We start from the raw sequence: 25,532 nt of genomic DNA, 5'->3' as shown, positions 1-25,532 counted from the left end.
GTATGAATGTGGAGGCACATGCTGCTACCAGTGACACACCATGGACTCAATGATAACTCTCCCTCAAAAAATACAAAAATTAAGTATCGGTTTCCATAAATTATTGCAAAATGTTTAAAAAAACAATAATCTCTCTGATGCATGACAAACTGGAGTCATAGGTTATTACACAAAACAAGTAGTTGACATCTATAGTGACCTAACAAAGACTTCAATGTTGGAAGAACACCTTTTAACAGAAACAGTATCAAAAGTTCTTTAAGATGTAGTCATAAGCAGTTGTGAAACCCTTACAAATTTTGTCAACCAAGATGGCTAATGGATCTGTTTTTGAGCAACCTGTTGCAACGATAGGGAGGAGAGGGGGAAGGGGAGAATTTTTAACATTTTTGTGAACTTCAGGGATTCTAAAGAAAGCAGGAATAATGAGTTTATCCCCTTTTAAATAATGGTGTAGAGAAGGTAAAATGTTTTTGTTGTAACATATTGTATCATATATTCATCTTTACTGTATGCCACATTGTTTCCATTTTTGGATACAGATGCGTAAGTATTTTCATCACCTTAAATTAATAAGATTTTCCCTGTATAATCATGGAGTCCATGAGAACAATACGTCTACATGTATGTTTCATCAAATGGATGGCTTTATTACTAAAAGAATGTGACATGGTCTTTCATTTAAGGTTAAGTTAATAAAAAAAGTTATTGGAATTTTCTACATGAAACCTTCTGATTTCAATATGACAAGCTAGCTTAAATATAGTATAACAGTGGTGTTTTCTCATTTAATTTGCTTGCTTTACTCATTTTAGTACTTTACACTGTTTTGTACCCTTTGATCATATTATTGGTTTTCCGCTCTGTTTTGCAGTCCTTGCTTGTTTATTCAAGAGGTTTGTAATTCTCACTTTTAATCCATGATCTAACGGTAGATTTTTCTGAATTGCAGCTTTATGTTCTAAGATAAGTACTAAGCTACCTTTCCTTGTTGTCCATTTTAAGCCTCCTTTTTCTCTTTTAGTGCTTGAATTAACGCATCCTGTTGGTGTTAGCTTGGTCTTACCCCTCCCTTGGTCAGTAATTATGTATTACCCCTAGTGGGAATAACTGGGATCATACTATAGATAATTTGAAGGGACTCATGTGTGGGCTAAAACAATTAGGAGCTGCCTCTGTCCATTAGTAGTAGAGAGGGCAGTCCTGAGGTAAATTTTCTATTACTCATCCAAAGATCTAAACTGCTAGTGAATATAGACAGGAATGAGTTTTGTTTGATGTGGCTGGAGAGTTTTTTCCAGAGCACTGGCATCCTCTGTGTGATATACATGTCTCTCCAAACTGTTCTGTTGATGTTACAGAAGAGGATTAGATCCCTGCACCAGCATATCTGATACCATTTGACTTGCTGATGTGCAGTAAATCCATCAGTATTCAGCTGGAAGATACCTTGTATGTCAGTCACAGGTCACCTCTTAGCGGTATGTAGGATACCGAGTATAGTGACAGGGCTTTGAGGTGATCCATGTATGACATATTGTTTAGACCTTCTATCTTTTTAGTAAGGTACCTCTGTAGACATTCCAGTTATTGCAGGTGTTTGGACAGATACATGCCAAAGGCATTATACTAAATGACTGGCCTAATATGAGCTAAGTAAAAGGGAACAACAACATCTCTAGATCTAGAAGTAATCCCTTTGTTTATAAGCCGTGCAATATAGAAGGACTTTATTCAGACAGTGAACACATGTTGGTTCAAAGTTAGGTCACTGACACTTAAGTTCCCAAATCCAGAACAACTGGATTCAGCTCTTATGGCCGTATTTTCAATGTGATATATCCTTGGAGTAGATGACTTCCCAGAGGATATAATAATGCCTTTTTTGGCATTTTGCTTCAACTGATGATTCTGGCACCAGTTATTTGTTTGTGACAAACCTTCCTGCAGGATGGCTAAGTCAAATGGGAATTCAGTGACTGCTCCTAGCCTGCAGTCTTCTGCAAACTTAGTCAGCCAGAGCTTTGGTGTAGGCTATCACTTTAGAAAAGTAGATACCAAACAAGACAGGTCCCAAGACCAAACCCTAGGGGACTTCACTAGTGACTGGTCTTTTTGAGGAGGTACTGGGTTGAGCCTGAAATTTGTCTAATGGGATCAGTGCACCCCAGTTGATAAATCTGATAAACAAAATTTCCAGTTTTGATCTTTTATATTTTATCTGTAAGCTGGCTGTCGATCCAGTGGATGATGTAGGGGTTATTTCCACTTTATTTAGCTTTTCTACTGTATCTAAGAGGAGGATTGTGTCAAAAGCTTTGGCAAGGTCAGGGTTTGTTGTATGTACCATTGTGCCTTCATCCATTAAAGTTCCTTGTCTCCTTATTGATTAATCTTTCCATGGCTTTGCATATGAGGCTCATTAAACTGGGTCTATGGAAGACCCTTCCTTATGCAGGGGACTGAATATAGCTGTTTTCCATTTGCTTAGTGTAAAACATGTATGGAAGTTGAAGAGTGTTGTTAGGGGGAGTGGCTAAATTGTGCTTCATGTTATTTAAGATGCATCCTAGGATATTGTCTGGATCCATCGATGCAGTCATTTTAATTTTTGATAGCCCTTTTCGGACTTGCTCTTATGTAATAGCTGGAGATGAGCCAGCTTCAGGTATGTTTTATAAGAGATGGAGAGGAGAGAGGGTAAATTATTCACAGTCAGCTCATTGCATCTCTGCATTGTCCTTCTATGATTACAAACATAATAAAAAAGTCTTTGTGATTGTCTTTGGCTTGGGTGGACTTTATTAAACTCTTGAGTTCATAGGTTCATATGTGTGTACTAGGCTAATGGCCCTGGAGCCTTTACAAGCCTAGCCCATAGGATTACCCTGGCATCATTCCACCCGACCTTAGTTCCCAGTGCCTCCATCGAGTAATGCCACTGGAGTGATCCCTGGGGTGAATTTTCTATTTCCCATCCACTCATCAAGATTTCTCTTGAACAGGGCCAGTGAGGTGCTCTGCTTGCAATGTATGGGAAGTCTATTCCATAGCATGGGCAGTCTCTGGGTTATGAACCTGTCCCTCCAGCATGTTTTGTTGATTGTGATAATGAGGTTGAGGTCTCTGGAGCATGTGGTATGGATGGATTGGGATTTCTTTAGATGTAGCATTTCTAACAGATCTGGGTCAGACATGGCTTTGTAAGTCAAGCAGAGATAGCCTCTAAGTAGGCGATATGAGACAGAGACTAGTTGAAATTTTTTGAGTCTGTCCATATAGGAGAAATATTTAAGGCCTAGGATCCTCTTTGTGAGGTACTTTTGTGACCTCTCCAGTTGTTGCAGGTGTTTAGTGAGGTACATGCCAAAGGGGCATTGTACTCAATGATTGGTCTAATGAAGGAAGAGTAGAGGGAGACAATGACCTCTTTCTTCCTGGATGTAAAACCCTTAGTAATGAGATGTGCCACATAGAAGGACTTTCTGACCACAGTGGCAATGTGGTGGTCAAAAGAGAAGTTGCTGTCAGCCTGTATTCCCAGATCTCTTATAACGCCTTCTGTGTTCAGTGGACTACCATCGATGTGGTAATTCATGGGAACCAGGTTTTTCCCAAAGGGGATGACGACACATTTTTTGGCATTGAGCTTAAGGCCCTGGTTCTGACACCAGTTGTTGGTCTCAGTGAGGCCTTTCTGTAGGATGTCAACATCACTTGGGGAGTTAATAATAGCTCCCAACATACAATCGTCTGTGAACTTTGTAAGCCAGAGTCCCTTTGTGTTGGCCTGGACTTCAGAGAAGTAGATACCAAACAGGAGAGGACCCAGGACCAAACCCTGTGGGACTCCACTCGTGACTGGTCAGCAGTCTGACTTGGAGTCAGCTACTTTCACACTGTAGGTTCTATCTGTGAGCCAGTTTGCAACCCACCTAGTGATATAGGGGTTGATGCCTAGCTTATTGAGTTTTTCTATGATTCCTGAGTGAGGAATGACATCAAAGGCCTTGGTTAGATCAAGGTAGGCTGTATGAACCACCTTCCCTTCATCCACATCTCTGATGACTGACTCAAAGAAGTCGACCAAGTTAAGCAGGCATGATCTACCCTTCACAAAACCAAACTGTGTGGGATCCAGAGTTTGGAGATTCCCTATATCCTTGTTTATTAGGTCCGTGATGATGCGTTCCATAGCTTTGCATATCAGACTCATCAAGCTAAGGGGGCGATAGTTCCCAGGGTCTGTATCCACTCCTCCTTTGTGGAGAAGAATGACTGTAGCAGTGTGCCATTTGATAGGGACAAAGCCTGAGGTGAGGCTGTGGTTGAACAGGGCACACAGGTGAGGTGCCAGTTCACTCTTTAGTTCATGTAGAACACAGCCAGGCATATTGTCAGGTCCCATAGAAGCTGTATTCCTGGCCTTGGATAGTGCTGTTTTAATCTGTGCAACAGTAATACTGGGTGCCTGGCAATCTACTGGTATTGTGATTGTCCTTTGGGGGGGGGGGTAAAGTTGGCACTGAATCTGTCGGCCAGTACACTGGCAATATCTGTTGGCTTGATATAGGAGGCACCATTGTTCAGTAGCTCAGAGCAAATCTGGGTATTGCCATGGAGATTCTTTACGTAACTATAGAAGGCCTTGTGGTTGTCTTTACTATGTGCTGCAATTCTATTTTCATAGCTAGCTTTAGAGGATTTGATGAGGGAATCTCAACATTTAGTTGAGGCTGATAAGGGAGTTTTTTCAGTCTTGGGACTTCACCTTATTCTGCATCGGTTTCCTCCTTCTGTTGTAGAGTTTGTTTATGGCTGGGGACCACCAGATTGGCTTCCTTTTTTTGGAGGAGAACATCTTGGTTCTATTGGGTATGGCGAGATCCATGCATTTGTGTACGTGTTCATACAGTGCATTGGTATATGATTCAGTGGTCAAGCAACTATTATCCATTTGCATGGGTGCCATGAAGTTAGCCACCTCTGTTTATAGGAGCCCAAAGTTAGCTTTGGAGAAGTTTTTCATGGTGGTTACCTTTGTGGGGGGGGTGTGGATTTCCAAGGTGATTAGTTTGTGGTCAGATATAACCAGGGAGGAGTTGACTATTGGTGTAGAGCAACAGTCACCCATGTTAGTAATGACCAGGTCAAGGATGTTGCTACCTCTAGTGGGGGTACAAACGAGCTGGTCCAGGTCATTGGAATTAATGAATTCCAGGAAAAGTTCGACAAGTGTATTGTTACATGAGTAGTTTTCCCAGTTAATGGAGGGGTAGTTGAAGTCACCCAGTATGAGAGTGTTAGGTTGGACCTTAATATTCTCCAGGGTGCTTAGGAACGTGGAGTGTGAGTCTTGGGACATGGTTGAGGACCTATAGCAGGCTATGACCTGAATCGCTGTCTTATCCAATGTTAGCTGCACCTGAAGTATCTCTAATGCATTATGTCGGGCTATCAGTCTGGAGATGTGTGCATCCTTTATGAATATGGAAACACCACTGACTTCGTTGCTACGGTCCAAGTTTTGGGGCCAAAAGATATGGAAAGTGTTATAGCCTGGCAGTGCAGGGGTGCTTTCTGCTGCCTTGAACCAGGTATCTGCTACAGCAAAAATGTCAATGTTCTCCATTTTAAGGAGTGCTTCAAGTGAGTGCATTTTGAGATTTAGACTTCTAGCATTGAGCAGCATGACCCTCAGATTGCATTTGTTTGTAGCTGTTATGGTGGTAATTTGATCTTTAGAACATGACCTAAAAAAAGGCACTATATGGGTGGCAAGAGCCTTGGCCATAATTCGGAAGTCAAGGGGTGACAGACGCAGGCCATCTCTGGCAAAGCATCGAGGTCTGTCAATCATGTCATCCCAGGCAGACAGATACTGGATCCCCTTAGAATGACACCAGAAACTTAGCCAATTGTGGAAATCAATCATTTTCTGCTTATACTGTGGTATCATTTTGGGTGATGGTAGGATGCTGCTCAGGGCTAGTGTCATAGCCACCTCCGCTACATAATCCAAGAGCTCCTCCATGTCTCTTTTCATGTAGTCCAGGGAGGTACATCTCAGGTCGTTCACACCCACATGTACAATGACAGAGTCATATTTGTACCTGTTGTTGAAGGACCTGAGTGCATGCATTATGTGGCAGATCCTGGCACCTGACACGCAGCTGACAAGTTACTTTCTCCTTATTCAACCTAGTGAGTGGGGCATCAGTGTGCCTCACTATTGAGTCACCTATGACTAGTGTGTTGGGCATGCTGTTTTGCCTTAGGGGCTTTGGTTGAGTGGCACACTGTTTAGGAGAGTTATGTGTCTCATGATTAGTGTTGTGTTGTGGTGGTCGAGTGTGAGAGTTGTTTGTTTATTTCAGTGATAAGGGCTGTATCTTTCTGGGAAATTCCTCTTCTTACTTTTGGTCTAAATTATTTTCCTATTATTGTAAAACTTTTGTTATTATGGTTCCACCATGGGGATTTGTTTCTAGGGTTTGCCATGCACTTGATTCTACAGGGTATAGCTCCATCACTGCAGCTATTTACATGCTGGTATTTCATGGTGGCGTATGTTTCCGAGTATCCGCCAGACATAACTGGGTTTGGTGGAGATTTGAAGCTTACCAGTGTAGCACTTAGGAATAGGTAGGTTATCTCAGAGAAATTTCTAAAGTATCATGAGAAGTATGAGTCTTTCTCTTCAGTTTTATTTCAGAGGAGACTGTTTTATGGTTAGACCTAACAAGTTATAAAGATACACAAAGTATGGTGCACAATGCCCCCATATTAGTAAGGACAAGATGCAAGATATTTTTCCCCCTAGTTGGTACTCTGACTGATTTTTTCCTATTTATTTATTTGTTTGTTTGTTTATTTATTTATTTATATTTGTTTAACAGGGTAGTGCGCTAATCTCAATGAACCATTTGCAGCCACAGCTCAGGTGAATAGGATCACATAAGAAATGAACAAAACATATTTACAGAAATAAGGGTATGCTAAAAAAATAAGTATATATACATATTTTTACAGATGCAAGACTATACTACTACATTTAGTTCAAGAAGCAGTTAATGATGTCATAACATGGATGAAAAAATGGAATTATGCTTACCAGAGCTTTATGGATAAGATGTGGCCGTAATGCCTGAAATGGCTTATGCTACAGGGATAGTGACATTGTTCCTATTGACAAAGGCCAGGAATCCTTGTGCTTATGCACAGGTGGTGGTCTAGGTTTCCCAGTTCATAGTTGGATATCACCTAGGAAAATGGTATGGTTTTAATACTGAGTGATTCTAGTTCCTGTAGATAGACGTTGTAGCTTTCTTGTGTCACAGTTTTATTGCTGACTAATATAACATTCATGCGAGACCTTTCTTGAGGTGATTCAAACATGAATAAGGTCTAGTGCAGTCTGCTGCTTTACCAGCCTTTATGTAAGTCTCTTCTGGATGTAGATTGAGACACCCTCAACTTTTTCCCCTCTTGTGCAGTTTCATCCACTGGTGGTAACATTCTGCCTTTTAGCAAAATGCTTGTGCACATCCCCTCAGCTGCCTGTTAATTTGTCAGTCTGTCAATGCTACTCAAAAGTACGCTGACACCATGTGATAACTGGATTTTCTGTACAATCTAGACCTTTACAACAGATGATATAACAAACGACACATGGGCGCAAGTCTGGATGCATCTCTAGTACATACTACTATAGCAATAACCACTAAAGAAGGAATGGCTACTTGACATCCTAGTTACATGTTATCTTTATTGCTAATAAAGTGGTATTCTGGTTATATTAATTAACCTATGTAGAATGTTCACCAAATTGTATAGCAGGCTGATTTTAGATATTGTTATCAGGAGTTATTATATCCATAGTCTATAGTTCTAGAAAAAACACTGCAAGCTTGGCCATTGTAACCAGTGCGAAAGAAATGTGACACAGAGGCAAGGTGGATATTGGGGGCACAGCTGCCAATAGACATGGGTTTTCATCTTTGTATATGCAGCATGGATACTGCAATTAATAAAATCCTAGCTGGTGAGAGTTGTACAATTCAGCTATCTTGCAAGACAGGATATTGCAATTTTTTTCTTTTGGCACTAGGTAACTTCTAATTTTTAAAAATGTGTATTTGCTTTCACTAGTGATGAAGACTTAATTTTTGTTGTTGTCTGTTTTTGCTTAGTTAAGTTTCCATCAGCCCAATGCCCTAGGACTGACTGGTGCTGACTCCGCTATTAGCAGCATGCTGACCTAACTGCTACTGCAGTGTATTCCTGCTGCCTGTTAATAGATGGACTGTTTAATATCAGCTCATTTGTTACAATTCTCAAGGCACTTGTGCTGACTTCCACTGAAGTAGATAATTATTGTTAAAATAGTGTGGGGGTGTATCCTGTCCATGTGATGCACCCTGTCCCTACTTTTCTGCCCACTGTCTACTCTTAACCTTTGAAGATTAGCTTGAACTTAAAAGGAGTAGGATAAAACTTGCTAGCATGCATGATTTTATTTTCAGAGCATCCACTGCATGGAGATTTCTGCCACAGTAAAATGCAGTTGTGTCTGTGAAGATAGGTGAATGCTGCCAGCCTAGCCAGATAGAATTTTGTAGATAATTCTGTCATTTGTAAATGTTAATGTAAGAAACAGGCTTGTTCTCTTAAATGTGAATAGACTGTATTGGATGTTGAACTAAAAAAAAAAATGTAACAACAGTACACTCTGCTGTAAGAAAGGTGATAAGTCAAGCATTTCATGACTATCTTTGATCTCAGGGCTCGGAGCCGAGATGTCTGGATGAAGGAATTCTGGCTATTGTTTTGAGACTATAATTTGCATGTATAATTTCTTTTATTGCCCTGGCTTCCTGACCAGCTGCAAGATCGAAAGGGTTATTAACCTCAGAGTTTCTGTTAGGCTGGCAACTAGAAAGAAATGTAATCTGAAATGAATCAGTGGTACTGTGTTATCAATTTAAGGAGAGAAAGAATGAGAGCATTGAGCATTTGTCTTGAGAACATCCAACTCACCAGCACTCTGCTTGTGTTCCATATGTAAGTTTATTTTAGAACTGTGTTTTCTCTTAGATATAGCTAGGAACTAGGAAGATTAGATTTGTTTTTTCTGTATTGATTGTCAGAACTTTTCTACTGTATTATTTTAAGTATTTATCTGTGATCTCTGAACTCTTGACTAGCACTGTGTAGTAAGAAGTATTGTCTTGTGTTTTTATTATTTATTATTAAATATTTTTAATCCTTTCAACTATGGCTGTTTTGTGTAGAGATAATTTAAGCTCTATGAGTACATTGCATGTATGTAGCCTTTTAGTAGCTAATAAATATTAGTGGGTGGTGGCAAGTGGTACTTCCTTATAGTCTGGGTAAAAGGGGCACAGCTGGAGAACCTGTGCCAGCCTTCCCCATGGGTGTCTGCGTGGTTGTATATAACTCTTATCTCAAAGTGTGTGTGTATCAGCTACTTGGGCATGGACACGAAGCACTGGTTGGACAAAGAGGGTGCTGGAGATTTTAGCTTGTCTACTAGGCTGAGATCTGGACCCTATAGCTATGCCAGTGGGGAATCTTATTAGGGACCTGGAGAGAAAGGGAGAAACCAGCCCCGGACTGACTGTGATCTCTGTGTGCACTTAAGGGAAATTGTACTTTACTGTGTGTATATTTATTATCCTTTCCCTATATGGATGCCCCTCACTGGTGTTAGTGGTGAGAGTTGAGGCTCCTTGTTTGCTGGCCCAGTGCACGACCATCACATATTAATTGTTTGGCAGTGGTGGGATATCCCCACCACATATTAATTGGTTGGCAAATACTAATTGGCTTGTAGTGGTGTGGGCAGAGTGAATTTCTGTAGCTTGTGGATAGTGATCACTGAAGGTGTTTTGTACTCTAAATCAGCCAGAGAATGCTCATAGTTCAGATCACAATTGTTTTATTTCTTTTGTTAGCTTAGTTAGTCAGGGAGAGCAGGCAGGATATCAGCAGAGTACGGAAAGCTGACAAGGATCCAGCTGGCTGAGATGTGCCTGGCTATGGGACTGGTACATGGAAACCTGACTAAGGCAGACCTGATTGCAGCCTTGGTCACAGCTGAATCAGAAAACAGCAACCAGGAAGATGATCAGAATGGCAGTGGAGATATACCACACTCAGAGAATGGACAGCTCAACCTTTCTGCAGAGACCTTTAAAATACATCTGGAGATAAAGAGACTTGAGTTGGAGGCCAGGCATTTGGAAATAAAAGCATCTGGGAGACTGAGGCATCTAGAGAGTGAGGACAATGAGAAACTGCAACATTTGCAGTCTGAGGAGAATGGGAAACTGTTATGCCTGGAAGCAGAGGAAAAGGAAAGGCAGAGGCAGCATGAAAAGGAGATGCTGACTCTTCACCAGAGTCATGGAGGTAATGGGGAAGGGAGTAACCGGACCCCAGAAGCAAAAAGGCCAGTAAATCTATTCTGCAGTTTAAGGAGGGGGATAATTTTCATAGTTCCATTCATATGTTTGAGAGGGTATGTAAACAGTATGATGTTGACCAAAGGCTCCTGGTACAGTTCCTGACCCCCTTACTCCATGGTAAAGCTGTAACTGTGCTGTCTAAATTAAAGGATTGTGAATATTTGGATTATACTGCTATTAAGAACTGTTTGTTAGAATTCTTTAAGCTAACACCTGAAACTTATAGGAAAAAGTTTTGTGAACATAGACGCAAGGCAGATAAAAGTGTGTATAAATATGTTGCTGAACTGAGCACTTATTTTCATAGGTGGGTGAGAGGATATCAGGTCACCACTTTTGAAGGGCTGGCAGACCTTTTGGTAAGGGAACAAGCCCTTAGCACTTTGCCTGAGGATATGAGGATCTGGTTAGCTGATAGACAATGTGCTACTACAAATGAGTTGGGGAAGAAGGGAGACCTATACCTAGCAAACAGGCCATCCCAGTACAGGAAAAGGACCCCCAGTACTACTCATGGGTCCAAAGGAACCCATGGTGGGCAGCCCAGACTGCCCCAACAGAATCTGCCAGTAGCAGGAGAAGCCACTCGTCCAGGTACACGTCCAAGGCCTAGGGTTAAATGTTTTGAATGCAACCAGTTGGGCCATGTGGCATACAGATGTCCACGGAGGCAAGGTGGGGAACAAAAGGTGAGAGAGCCAGTAAGTGGGAAAGACAAAATGCCAATAGTAAGTTGTCTCGAGACAACAAGGGTACCGAACTACCATCTTGCAGATGTCCTGTTAGGGAAGGATTTGGATGGGGCAGTACCATGTTTTAATGCAGTTACACACAGTCAGGCTTTGAGACAAGCATGTGGGTCTGGTAGCCTGGGGGAGATCCAGAGAGACCACATACTTGCAGCCAGGACTGGTGAGGTGGTTACTTCACGGGGGGGAGTTACACTGTTGCAGTAAGACTGAAGATGAGCCACAGCTGCTTGTGGGTACTGATGTTCTCTTGGACAGAGTGACTGCAAAGGCAGAGGTGAGTAGTAGTACCCAGGCTGACAGTGAGGCACCACTGTCAGAGGATGCCAGACTTCCTTTGGAAGGGGAGCTGGGAAGGGTTACAAAGAGAGAGTTGAGACAGGCTCAGCTCTCAGACCCTACATTGCAAGGCCTGAGGCAGGTAGCTAGTGAGGCACCTGATTCTCAAGTGAAGGGGTAATCTGTATACTGGGACAAAGGGTTACTGTATAGAAAGTGGACCCCTGAGAGAGGGCTAGAAGGTAAGAGGGTACAGCAGTTGGTAGTGCCTAGAGCCTACTGTCTGGTGCTTCTAGCCATAGCCCATGATATTCCCTTTGCAGGTCATATGGGTATAAAATGTACAAAGAGACATATTATGCAGAACCTCTATTGACCTGGAATTTCCAGAGATGTAACAGGGTACTGCAGGACCTTTGAGCAGTGCCAAAAGGTAGGCAAGGCAGGGGACAAGGAGAGAGCTCCTTTGATGCCTTTGCTTGTGATTGAGGAGCCATTTCAGAAACTATGGATATTGTAGGGCCTCTGAGTACCCCAAATTCCACAGGGAAGAAGTATATCCTGGTAGTAGTAGATTATGCTACAAGATACCCTGAGGCAATGGCTTTGTCCTCCATTGAGGCAAAAAGGTGGCAAATGCTTTGTTAGAAATTTTCATCAGGGTAGGTTTCCCAAATGAAATACTGACTGACAGAAGTGCCAATTTCATGTCAGACCTGCTGGCTTGTTTGTGGAAGTACTGTGGGGTGAAGCACATGAAGACCACCCCCTACCATCCCCAGACTAATGGTCTTGTTGAGAGGTTAAACTGTACACTCAAGTCCATGCTACGGGCATTTGCAGACCAGTTTAAGAGGGAGTGGGACAAATATTTGCCCCATCCGTTGTTTGCTTACCGAGAGGTTCCCCAGGAATCTGAAGGTTTTTCACCCTTTGAGTTGTATGGGAATAGGGGCGAGGGGGACCTCTAGATTTAATTTGAGATGAGTGGGAAGGTGATTGCGAATCTCACAAGGAGTCTGTTGTGGCTAAACCTCAGGACAAGGCTCAGGGAACTCATGGGCTTGGCCCAAGAGAACCTGGCAGACCCAACAACAGAAAAATGTATGGTATGACAGGAATGCTCAAGCTAAAGAGTATGTTGTAGGGCAGCAGGTAATGGATGTTCTTCATGTTTCACTGTTGCAGTCATTACATTTGGGTAACTGCTGGCAGGTTGCCCTCAGTCAGCCTGAATAACAAAGTCTTGGGTCCTGCATCCGTTGCTGTCTCCTCTTCCATGACGTCAGGTCATCAGGGGTATAAAACATGCAGCCGACGCCATTTTAAACAGTCTTTCTTGCAGCGCGGTACCCAAAGAAGAAGCAGTTCGCAAGTGCCAGTCGGCCGACTCCTGAAATTTTCATTTTCGAGTTTCAGAACCGAAGTCTTCAAACTAAAGCTAAGTACCCCGTTGGGGAAACTTTTTCTTGCTCCTTACCGATGTCAGTAAAAGTTAATAATTTTATTACTTGTGGGAAGCAAATACCTCATAAGGATTTTCATTTGTACTGTATTCCTTGCCTAGTCCCTGACCACAATGTGCCTTGCTGTCGGTTTTGTGCTAAATTTAACCAATGCACTATTAAGTGTCAGTATATTTTTACTTCTAAATACTTTGGTTCAAGATTTAACTATCCTGAAATGTCGTCAGTTAGCAATCCGACTACTGGAATTCACAAAAAATGCAAAGAAAAAGACAGAAACAGACTGTTGAGGTCCAAAACCGACAACAAAGCTTCTACTAAGCCAGTCCCGGTTCGACGGTACTCAGTGAGGCGCTTTCGCAGACCCTGATGCCCACTACTTTTGAGTCGCAGGCCTCTACTGAGACCCATTCGAAGTCTGGTATGCCATGAGATTCTTCAAGTATTGAACCCGCGGATGTCTCTCCCTTGGATGGGTCCAGAGCCGCTGAGCAGGCACCGGCTTCTGAGGGTGTTTTTAGGCCTAAAGATTTGTATATTAAACCAACGCCATCATCAAAAACAAGGCAAAAACCAAAAACTATGTCTAAAAATATGATGCATGAGCCACGTGCTCAGGCCTCTATGCCTTAAAAACAAATGATCAAAATGGCTGAGGATTTAATTACCTTGATCAGGGGTTCCCAACCCGCTCCTGCTAAGAGGCCTAGACAAAGCACTGATTATGAATCTTCAGATTAGGTTTCCATTTCTTCTGATTCCTCTTCTGATCAGGAATTTTCTATCCCCCCTTATGAGGACTCTGATGCAGAAGAATCCATCCCTTCTGCTTCTCCTCCCAAGGACTTTTCTTTTGGAGAGACTTTGCATACCTTAAGGGAATATTTTCATTGGGAGAGTCAGGACTTTTCAGAATCCAAAAAGAGGCTTAGGGATTTTATTCTTCTTCCTCAGCATAGGCCTTTGGCTATACCTCCTGTTTTAGACATTGTTGATGATGTTTTCTCAGAATACAGCATGGCTCCTGATTCCCTGCCTCTGGCTCCTAGTAAGCCAGACAGATATTACAGTGTTCCTGACTCCCACAAGTTTCTTTTCAAAAATCCTACTGCTGACCCTGAAACTATTTCTCAGGGTCCCAAGGGTGTTAAGGCTTCTACTGCTAAAAATCCTACCCCTTCTGATAGAGACTCCAGGGTGCTAGATAGATGGGGTAAGAATGTTTATATGTCTGCAAACCTGGCAATCAGGACTTTAAACTGCCAATTTCATATGCTTAAATATCAACAGCATGGCATGGGCTTACTGAAATAGAAAATGATGTTGATTTCTGATTATGTGGAAAATAAAGAGTTACAGGATTTATTGCATTCAGCTGAACAAGTTGGAAAGCATACTTTGCAATGTGGTTTTGATTCCTTGGGAGCCTCTTGCAGGGCCACCATAACTGGATCTGTGATAATAAGGCATGCTTGGCTCAAGGAGCAAAATCTACCTGATCATGTTAAAGCTAAATTGTTGGATGCTCCTTTACAGCAGGACAGTCTGATTAGTAATAAGGCAGAAGAAGTTTTAAAAAAGATGGAAGACAAAGCTAAATCTATGCAAACTGTAAAAGATTTCTTGCAAGTGCAGCCACCCAGGTTCAGTAGGCACTGGCCTACTAAGAATTTGTCCTTTCCAGTACCCAACAGGGCCACTCAGGTCAAACCCAAACATTCCAAAGGCTCCAGGTTTCAGTCACAAGGATTTTACAGGACAAAACAATGGGGTGCCTCCACCTCCAAATCAGGAAGTAGCAAAGCACCACCAGTAAACAGTCTCAATGAATTTTCTCTGCCATTTCCAAGCACTTATCTTTTGGTAGCCCCTTTGGGGGGAAAACTAGCACTTCATGCTCAAAATTTGCATCTAATTACCCAGGACAAGTGGGTCTTAAATATAGTATCCCAGGGGTACAGATTTCATTTCCACACATTGCCAATTCCAAACGGATGGCCAGATTTTCCCCCAAATCAGTGGGCAGAGGCCCAGAAACAAGTCATGTCCCTCATGGATATGGGGGCTATTCAACCAGTGCAAAAACCAAGCAGAAGATTGAATAAGAAAAACCAAACGAAACTGGAAGCAGCAAAATTTATTCCGGTACCTTCCTGAATGCCTCAAAAAATAATAAAAATATTTATTTATATATATATATTATATTATAAAAAACATCAAATATACAATAAAATTAAATACAATAAAATCAGAGGTACCGCATATAAATTTTTTGCTTTTTTTTTTTTTTTTTTTCTTATTATGGCTATTCAACCAGTACCAGAAAAGGAAAAAGGACAAGGTTTTTATTCAAGACTTTTCCTGGTACCCAGAAAAGACAAATCATGGCATCCAATTCTGGACTTATCCATTCTAAATACTTTCATGGACATTCCAAAATAAAAGATACTGACTCTACAACAGCTACTGCCTATGCTAGGCAAGAATGCCTGGTTGGTAACTCTAGACTTAAAAGAGGCTTACCTGCATATCCCAATCAGAGAAATTTGCAGAAGATACCTCTGCTTCAAAGCAGGCTATTTGTATTACCAGTTCTCTGCACTGCCCTTTGGCTTATCTACTGTGCCCAGGGTCTTCACAAAGTGCCTGGCAACAGTGATTGCATTTTGCAGACAAAGAAACATTCAAATTTATCCTTATCTGGATGACTGTCTAATTCAGGCAGAGGACAAGGACACTCTTCTACAGCATCTGGCGTTTGCAAAAAGGCTTCAAACATGCCTAGGGTGCTCCATAAATGAAAAGAAATCACAACTGGTACCCTCTCAAATAATTACATTCCTGGGTGCAAGCTTGAATACAACTGCCCAGATGGTTTACCTCATGCCAGACAAACAAATTCAATTGATAACATACTTCAAACAAGTGGCCACAAAAACCCAGCTATCTGCAAGACAAATTCTGCAGGCTTTGAGTTCATGGCATCCTGCATTCTACTAATTCCATATGCAAGACTGCATATGAGGAAACTTCAGTGGTACCTAAAAAGCTTATGGAGTCAGCATTGTCACAGCCTGGAAACAATGATTCCTCTCATTCCTTGCCTGCAACAGGAGTTCCTTTGGTGGGCAGAGGCCTGTCACCAAAACAAGGGTCTGTCATTCATTCTACCCCCTGCCACCCAAACCCTGACTATAGACGCATCAGACTATGCTTGGGGGCCCCATCTGGCAGGGAGATGCATTCAGGGCGAATGGAGCCCAAATCAAATGCACCTACATATCAACCAGAAAGAAATGCTAGCTGTACAGAATGCTCTGACAGCCTTCAAGGACTTCCTTCATCCAGGACAACTACTGATAAAGACAGACAACACCACAGTTATGTGGTACATAAACAAGCAGGGGGGCACCCACTCCTACCCCTGTTGCAGACTAGCCATGGCATTGTGGAACACAGCCTTGACTTACCAAATACATTAACAAGCTCAATTCCTGCCAGGAAAGCAAAATACTCTGGCAGACGACCTAAGCAGAAATCTTATGGACCCACACGAATGGAAACTGAATTCACAAATCTTCAGCATGTTGACATGAAAATGGGGCGCCAAGACATAGATCTTTTTGCCTCTCCCCAAAACTACCAGTTAGACAAATTCTGCACAAGAACTCATCACAAAAAAGCTTGGAAAGTGGATGCTCTATCCTTCAGCTGGAAAAACCTATCAGTCTATGCCTTTCCCCCTCTACCTCTGCTCTCCAAGGTTTTACTAAAAGTCAGACAGGGAAAAACCAAAAATGATTCTGATCACTCTGGACTGGCCTCGCCAACACTTGTACCCACTTCTAAGGAATATGTAACACCTTCCTCTGTGGTACTTGCCTCAGACACCTCATCTATTGTCTCAGCAGAACTATCAAATTCTGCACACTCAGCTCCAAACTCTGAAACTTGCAGCATGGCTAATCAACTAATTTCACCAACTACATCTCTCAGTAAACCTGTGATGGCTGTCATTTTGGAGACTAGAAGGCCTAGTACTAGAAAATCTTATGCTGATAAATGGAAGAGATTCTGTGCCTGGAAGAAAGCACAAGGAATAAACACAGCAATGCCCAATATTCCACAGATTTAGCAATATTTAACTGAGATGCTCCACAAAGGCCTATCTTTTTCTTCTATAAAAATCCATGCCTCTGCTCATTACAACACAGATCCTCCTCTCATTTCTCATCCCCTGCTAAAGCAGTACCTCAGAGGGGCCAAAAATTTGAGACTTCCAGGAGAGCACCGACTCCTGCATGGGACCTCAATTTTGTGCTGGAAGAACTCACCCTACCTCCTTTTGAACCAGCTACTACTACAGACATAAAATTTCTTTCTTGGAAGATAACCTTTCTTTTAGCAGTCACTTCAGCTAGAAGGATTTCAAAACTACAGTCCCTCATGGCAGTGGAGCCTTTCATTATCTTTTATCTGGACAGGGTGGCCCTCAGGACCAATCCTTCTTTTATGCCTAAGGTGGTATCCAGTGTGACTCTTAACCAGACCATTCATCTACCAACTTTTTTCCCAAATCCGCAGAACAAGGGGGAGCAGATTCTGCATTCATTGGATGTACACAGACAACTAAGATTCTACTTAAACAGGATAAAATCTCTAAGAAAGTCTGAGCAACTACTGGTGGCATTTGCTGCAGGGGCAGAGGGGAAGGCTATATCAAAGCAAACTATTTCAAAATGGATGAGCCATTGTATTCGTTTCTGCTACATGCACCATGGTAAACCTGTCCCCAAGGGGATCAGATCCCATTCCACCAGGGCTGCATCTACTTTGGCAGCTTTTCTCAGAGGGGTTGCTACCACAGACATTCTAGAAGCTGCTACTTGGAGCTCAGTTCATACATTCACAAAACATTACCATTTACCTCTCTTCTCTAAATCCAGGGCAGGCTTTGCCACTGCTGTCCTGCAGGGCCTTATAGGTGCTCCTAATGCTGTATAATTCCATCCTCCCATCCATAGCTTTGGGATTCTACCCAAATGTAATGACTGCAACAGTGAAACACAAAGAACATAGTACAGTTGTGTACACTTACCATAAATGTAGATGTCCGAGTGTATTCACTGTTGCAGTCCGGGTTACCCACCTGCCAGCCCCCTTTCTTCTCCATTATTATACCTCTTCTTTCCTTCACTATGCTCAAAAGCCTTTGTGGTATATTTGCTTTTAGTTTGAGGCAGATTTTTTGTGTTCTAAAATGCATGCATACATATATATATATATATATATATATATATATATATATATATATATATATGTATTTTTTTTTTGCTCCCCATTTGGGGGGAACCTGACATCTGGGGCAAGAAAAACTGATTAAAATGGCATTGGCTGCATGTTTTATACCCCTGACGACCTGACTTCATGGAAGAGGAGACAGCAACCAACACAGGACCCAAGACTTTGTTATGCAGGCCGACTGAGGGCAACCTGCCAGCAGATTACCCAAATGTAATGACTGCAACAGTGAATACACTCGAACATCTACATTTATGGTAAGTGTACACAACTGTACTTTCTCATTCCTGTCAGACACAACAAGCTGCAAGCAGCTTGGGAGGGACCCTACAAGGTGGTAAGGAAGGTCAGTGATGTTAACTACATGGTAGAACTGCTAGGCAGGAGGCAGGAGCACAAACTGTACCATGTTAACATGATGAAACCTTACCTTGATAGGAAGGCCCTTGTGCTGAGTATTTGCAGTGGCTTGCAGGAGGAGTCTGAGGGGGATCTGGTGACTGATCTCCTCAGTGAGGCTCAGACTGACACCTCAGTGAAAGGGGTAGCAATGTCCCAGCAACTATCTCCTACTCAGGTTCAAGAAATCCGAGCAGTGTTACAGGATGATGCCTAGGGTTGCAAGCATATATGTCAGTGCAGCACCACAGTGGGATTAGCAATTCCAATGCAGATGGGCTCTCAAGACAGGAATGGGGTAAGGTATACTCAGATAGACCTAACCCTCTCAAGCAACGTTTCTCAAGGGTCACTTGAAAAACTAGCTTCAGTTCTCTGGGGGGAGAATGTGTGAAGATAGGTGAAGGCTGCCAGCCTAGCCAGAAAGAATTTTGTAGATAATTCTGTCATTTGTAAATATTAATGTAAGCCACTGGCTTGTTCTGTTAAATGTGAATAAACAGTATTGGATGTTGAACTGAAAAAAATGTAACAACAGTGCACTCTGCTGTAAGAAAGCTGATAAGTCAAGCATTTCATGACTAACTTTGATCTCAGGGCTTGGAGCCGAGATGTCTGGATGAAGGAATTCTGGCTGTTGTTTTTGAGACCAGAGTTAATTGCTAAAATTTGCATGTATAATTTCTTTTATTGCTCTGGCTTCCTGACCAGCTGCAAGATCAAAAGGGTTATTAACCTCTGAGTTTCTGTTAGCCTGGGAACCAGAAAGAAATGATGTAATCTGAAATGAATCAGTGGTACTGTGTTATCAATTTAAGGAGAGAAAGAATGAGGGAATTGAGCATTTATCTTGAGAACATCCAACTCACCAGCACTCTGCCTGTGTTCTATATGTAAGTCTATTTTAGAAGTGTGTTTTCTCATAGATATAGCTAGGAACTAGGAGGATTAGATTTGTTTTTTTTATGTATTGATGTCAGAACTTTTCTACTGTATTATTTTATGTATTTATCTGTCATCTCTGAACGCTTGATTAGCACTGTGTAGTAAGAAGTATTGTCTTGTGTTTTTATTATTTGTTATTAAATATTTTTAAACCTTTCAACTGTGGCTGTTTTGTGTAGAGATAATTTAAGCTCTAAGTTTGTATGTATTTAGTGATATTGTACAAAGCCACTCCGATACCCTTGCTGTTCAGTCACACTTACCATTTGGATAATAATATTGCACAATATAATTGGACACCCTTTCATAAGGGCCTTTTAGTAGCTGATAAATATTAGTGGATGGTGCAGAGTGGTACTACCATATAGTCTGGGTAAAAAGGAAACAGCTGGAGAACCTGTGCCAGCCTTCACCAGGATTGTCTGTGTGGTTGTATATAACTCTTACCTCAACGTGTGTGTGGGTGTCAACTACTTGGGCAGGGACACGAAGCACTGGTTGGACAGAGAGGGTGCTAGAGATTTTTGTTTGCCCACTAGGCTGAGATCTGGACCCTATAGCTGTGCCAGTGGGGAGTCTTATTGGGGACCTGGTGAGAAAGGGAGAAACCAGCCCCAGACTGACTGTGATCTCTGTGTGCACTTAAGGGAAATTGTACTTTACTGTCTGTGCAGTTATTATCCTTTCCCTATATGGACACCCCTCACTGGTGTTAGTGGTGATGATTGAGGCTCCTTAATTGCTAGGCCAGCAATTAAGGAGCCTCAATCCTCACCACTAACACCAGTGAGGGCCTTATATTGCTCCAGTCTGTGACTGTAGCAGGTGGTTTTTTTATTGAATTGCCAACATGCTGTTACAAGTCTAAATGATCACAAGTTACCTCATAGAATAGTATATTTTTGTTTGTTTGTTTTTTAATGTTTAAACATATTTTTTCATAATGTCTGAAACTGTCTATTCCAAAGTTATTTCTTGTGGCTATATTCATTAGCAACCAGTCATAAACTCTATGTCAGCAAGGGAAGCAAAAGAAAAGATAGTATGTCTCTGTCAGTCTTCAAATTTAGCCCGGTCTTTTTACCTTCCAAGACAATAATGGGAGTGACACAGAAAAACAGATGCTTAATCCAACCAATTTTGGGTTGAAATCCCTGTTGGTCACTCAGAAAAAGCAACTGCCCACTATGAAAGAGCTTGCTGCTAACACTGTGAACCATGCAAGAGGCTGATGCAGTTACTGACAATACTGAACCAGCCACTAGTGCAATGCATGATGGGAAATGTCTGGTCCACCAAAGAGACTTATAACCAATAAGGAAAATGATCGCTAGCAGGAAAATGTCTTGCACTTTTTGTAGGGTCTCTCAGGCAAAATTCTGGGCCATGCAAGGAATATTGATCCTGTCATAGCCTAGTGCAGGACACACCGATGGACTGGGGCCCTACTGGGCCAAACAGGTACTAGCATAAGGCCTGTCCTGGTACAAAGCTACATTTTAGTAAATGATATCTTCCTATGTATGGGCTTTCAATATGTTTTCATCTGCATGGTGCAAAAATTGCTGGAATATGTTTTCTTATTGGATTACACACAAATACATATGAAAATGGATTAAAGGTCTGTATCCCAGTTGCACAGATATGATGGGGCAAGTGTGTGCTTTCCTCATAAGTATTCCATTATGCACTAGTTTTATATGACCATACACAGCATGGGAAGAGAGGCAGCTTTAAGTCTATTTAATGTGATTTTTTTAAATCTTTAGCTTTTTTGCCTCTATTCTTCCTACCAGACACTAACAAAGAACTTTTATTTTTTTACTTTATTTGTTTATTTATTAATCTATGTATGTATGCCAGGTGTTTTATATTGGCAAGAAGAAAAAGCAGTCAAAATACATATCTGTCAACATGTCTATCGAATAAGGACTGAAGATATTGCAAATGCCCTGCTTAAACAGTCTGTACATTGTGATAATTGTGTTAAATTTAAAATTCTTTATTATTGAGATGGTACCATTCACACTGAGGAGTGTGGATTGGAAAACTTTGCTTGAGGCATACAGATTGTTTTGGCAAATCAAACTTAATGCTACTTTGCTATTATCCTAAATGACTTTGTTTTAGTTAATAGTATTTTAAACTTTAGAGTTGCTACAATACACTGCATTATCTTTACATAATTATGTTCATATTTAATTGTGCTAGATTTTAAATGAAATTGTTCCGTTTTAATAATTTAATAATGTGTACTTAATATAATTTTTTTAAGCAAGAAACATCTTTATTAAATTATCACTTGTGACATAAGCAATCATACATTTATATAAATGAAAACAAACCATATCAACATATTTTCAGATGCAAACATTATATATCACTTATAATCTATCCAGTCATTGGCAAACGTTGCATAGTTCATTTAATTCCTACCTTCCCATAAACATTATTCTCCATATATTGTTATCACAAATCCCACATTTTTATGTCATTTGCTCATACCCTTTTCTAAAGATTCCATTTCCACTTCTTTTATCTCTGTTCCTGTATTCACTGCTTCTATAAAGATGGTTTAGACTTTGATTTCCATTTTCTAGTAACTGCTTTTCTGGCAGCCACCAGAATTAAACTCCATAAGGCCTTACTATGTCTAGGCAATTCCGATTCTAGTAAGGAAAAGGGGTACATATTTATCTGTTTGTATTTTTACATAAGTGAGTGTCTTATTGTTTATATGATGACTGACCTTTGGCTTTTGAGGTTGAGATCACATGACTGATGGAGGCTTTTAAAGAGATTTTGTTCTGAAGGTTTTCCATTCTGGTGATGTGTATAATTTATGTAATAGACAAAAATGCTCAGTAAAGAGTGGTTGTATCTTCAAAGTATGGTTAATGAGCCTGCAAAACTGTAAAAAAAATGGATTAAAATTAAATAAAATGAAGAGTAAGGGATTTGGTGATATGAAGAAAATTGAAGGGATGTATTACACTGGAAATAAATAAGTATTTTTGTGTGAAATTTGGAGAGTATGAAAATATAATAGGGCAATGGAAAGAAATAACGGATAATTCAATTGGCAGAAAAGTTTTCATTTGTCTTTTAAGAAAGGGGTATATATGTTAAATATGTATATACTGGGGAAAGCATACTTGATGGGGTATATGTTTCTAGCGAAGATGGAGGAGAAACTATTAGAGGTATACTTCAGCTTTATTTGGGGGACCAAGGCTAATCTAGTTAAAAGGGGTAATACATAGTAAAAAGGAAGGAGGAGATATGAATTAAAAAATGTAATATTTTGTTCTAATAAGGAATGCAAAAGAGAGAAACTAAAATTGCAGGGAATGTTACATGTGAAATATGAATTATGGAAAAATGAAAAGGGAAGAAAATAAGTAATAAGAGGAAATGATGGAAGGGAATGAAGTTGAGAATAAAGTAAAGTTATAGAAATTAAAATTTAATGAAATTGCTGGAAACCAAAAGGAAGAGTATAATTCGATCATGCAAAATATTACTTGGCATATCGATGGAAAGGTATAATTGAAAATGTAAAGAATGCTGTAAATAATAAAATGGAAAAGTTTGAGCTGTTTTATGAGGCAGGATATTTTTTATTGAGGATTTTGCTAAAAAAAATACTAATAAAGTTAATATGAAATATAAAGTAACAGGAGAAAGGAAATGTAATTAATATAATGAGGAAAAAATGACAAAACGTTGTCTTTTAAAATGTAAAAAGAATGAAAGATTTTGAAGAAAGTTTAAAATGGGAGGGATTCAAGGATATAAATATGGATAAAGATACTATATGGAAAGTATGAGAAACTAAGGAAATTTGAAATGTCATTTAATTTATTTTTATTCATTTATTTATACTTTGAAGAGTGGCTTAGTCCAGCTGGCTAATTACCTCTTTTCAGGTGAGATCTGAGGTGGTATTCCCACTGACTAGAGGTAATTTGGCCAGAGTACTGGTTAACTTTCTCTAGTCTTTTCAAGTAGTGCTGTGGGAGTCACCACCAACTCAGGCAGATGTGGCCTCAATTTAACGCCTCATCAGAAGGATGGACAGATGTAACAAATTATTGTTTGTAACTATATGGGTATTGTAGAAATGAAGATGTGATGGACTGTTGCATAATAAAAACTAGAGAAAATGAAGATGTCCTAGTTGAAATAAAAAAGTGGCTATGCAAGAAAGGACGCGAGGATAGGGTGAAGGATAAAACAGTAAAAGAAATAATAAGGGAATTTTGTTATTATTGTTTTATTGTTGCGCTGTGATTCTGACAAAATGAAAAGTGTAAATATTAGTAATGTGAAACTGAATGTGTAAATATTTTAAATATAAAAGTGTAAATAATGTAAAAATGTGTATAGTATTAAGATATCTAAATAAAGCAACTCACTACTATTTTTTGAGAAATTATATGTGATCTTTTACATCAACATGAACTATCACCAGTTCTAGAAGATGGGACCTTGATTTAATATCTAATCTAAGAAACAACACACTCAGGAGTACAGCACCCCCTTATGTTGCACTGTAGTGTCAGTACTATAAGAAATTAATCCAAGCACCATGCCTAGGAGTAGAGCCCACAGCTATCTGATATTCATAGATTAGTTCATAGATTAGTATTAGGCTAACTGCCTTTGCCATTTTTTTTAGCGCAACCATCCCTGTGAGATGAGTGAGATGTAAACCCTGTTGTAAGGCAAAAAGAGCAAAACCATTAGGCCATCCTCCCAACCCCTCCAGCACCAAAGGTGAGTGTGCTACCTACTGAGCCACTGGCACTGCACTGACATATGATACTCTTAGATACTTCTTTTGTAGGTTCCATGTGTCATCATTTCCAAGCCCCTCATCCCCATAAACACATCCATGTAATGCTCTTTAATACAATTAACTTCAATATTGTTCCACCCCAGAGAAACAAAATTATATGGAAGATGGTATTTGCAAAATTTTTACTGTAGTGCTCCAAAGCAGCTTGCCTCATGTTCACAGTAATTGCACCTATCATTAGGGTCATTCAACCTTTTCTTGAAATCGCAATCCCCTCCTCTACCCCAACCCACCCCATATCAGTGAATGTACTTATCATAGGGAATACTTTCAAAATGGCTGCCACACATCTATTTTAAAAACCTCTTCCTCTAAAGTATATACTTGTGTCTTTACTATCAAGCAATTCAGTTGACTCCATTTTGCAGTAGCTAAAGCAATGTTCATAGGTTCATAGGTAGGTACTGGACTATTGGCCCTAGGGCCTATATAAGCCTAGCCAAAAAGGTACCCTGGCTTTCGCCACCCAAGATAATTATTTTCCTGTGTCCCTATCGAGCAGAGCCACAGAAGTGATCCTCTGGGTGAATTTCCTATTTCTCATCCAATCATCAAGATTTTTCTTGAAGAGTGCTAATCGGGAGCTTTGTTTGCTATAGATAGGTAGTTTGTTCCAGAGTACGGGAAGTCTCTGGGACAGGAATCTATTCCTCCAGCATGTTCTGTTTATTGTGGTGACACGGTTTAGGTCCCTAGATCATGTAGCGTGGAGGGATTGGGATTTCTTTAAGTGGAACATGTCCAACAGCTCTGGGTTTGACATAGCTTTGTATGTTAGGCAGAGATCGCCTCTGAGTAGGCAATATGTGACAGAGTAAAGCTGGAGTTTTTTGAGACGGTCTGCGTAGGTCATCTGTTTGAGGCCGGTAATCCTCTTTGTGAACTATTTCTGTGGCCTTTCCAGTTATTGTAGATGTCTTGTGAGGTACATACCAAAAGGGGCATTGTACTCTATAATGGGTCTAATGAGTGATGAATAGAGGGGAACAATTACCTCTTTTTTCCTGGATGAGAAACCTTTTGTTATGAGGTGTGCCACATA

At 40.6% G+C, this 25,532-nt stretch overlaps 1 protein-coding gene across 1 annotated transcript in view; it reads left to right on the top strand.

Annotated features, from left to right (window-relative positions):
- The window catches only part of CALB2 (calbindin 2), an 865,351-nt gene that overhangs the window by 198,858 nt on the left and 640,961 nt on the right, over positions 1 to 25,532 (top strand). The gene's annotated exons all lie outside the window — the stretch shown is intronic.

The sequence above is a fragment of the Protopterus annectens genome, chromosome 8.part0 (assembly GCF_019279795.1).
Source record: "Protopterus annectens isolate FY-2018-M chromosome 8.part0, PAN1.0, whole genome shotgun sequence".
In the NCBI taxonomy this organism is placed as follows: Eukaryota; Metazoa; Chordata; order Ceratodontiformes; family Protopteridae; genus Protopterus; species Protopterus annectens.
The sequence above is the reverse complement of the archived record's forward strand: the minus strand, read 5'-3'. Positions and strand labels throughout refer to the sequence as shown.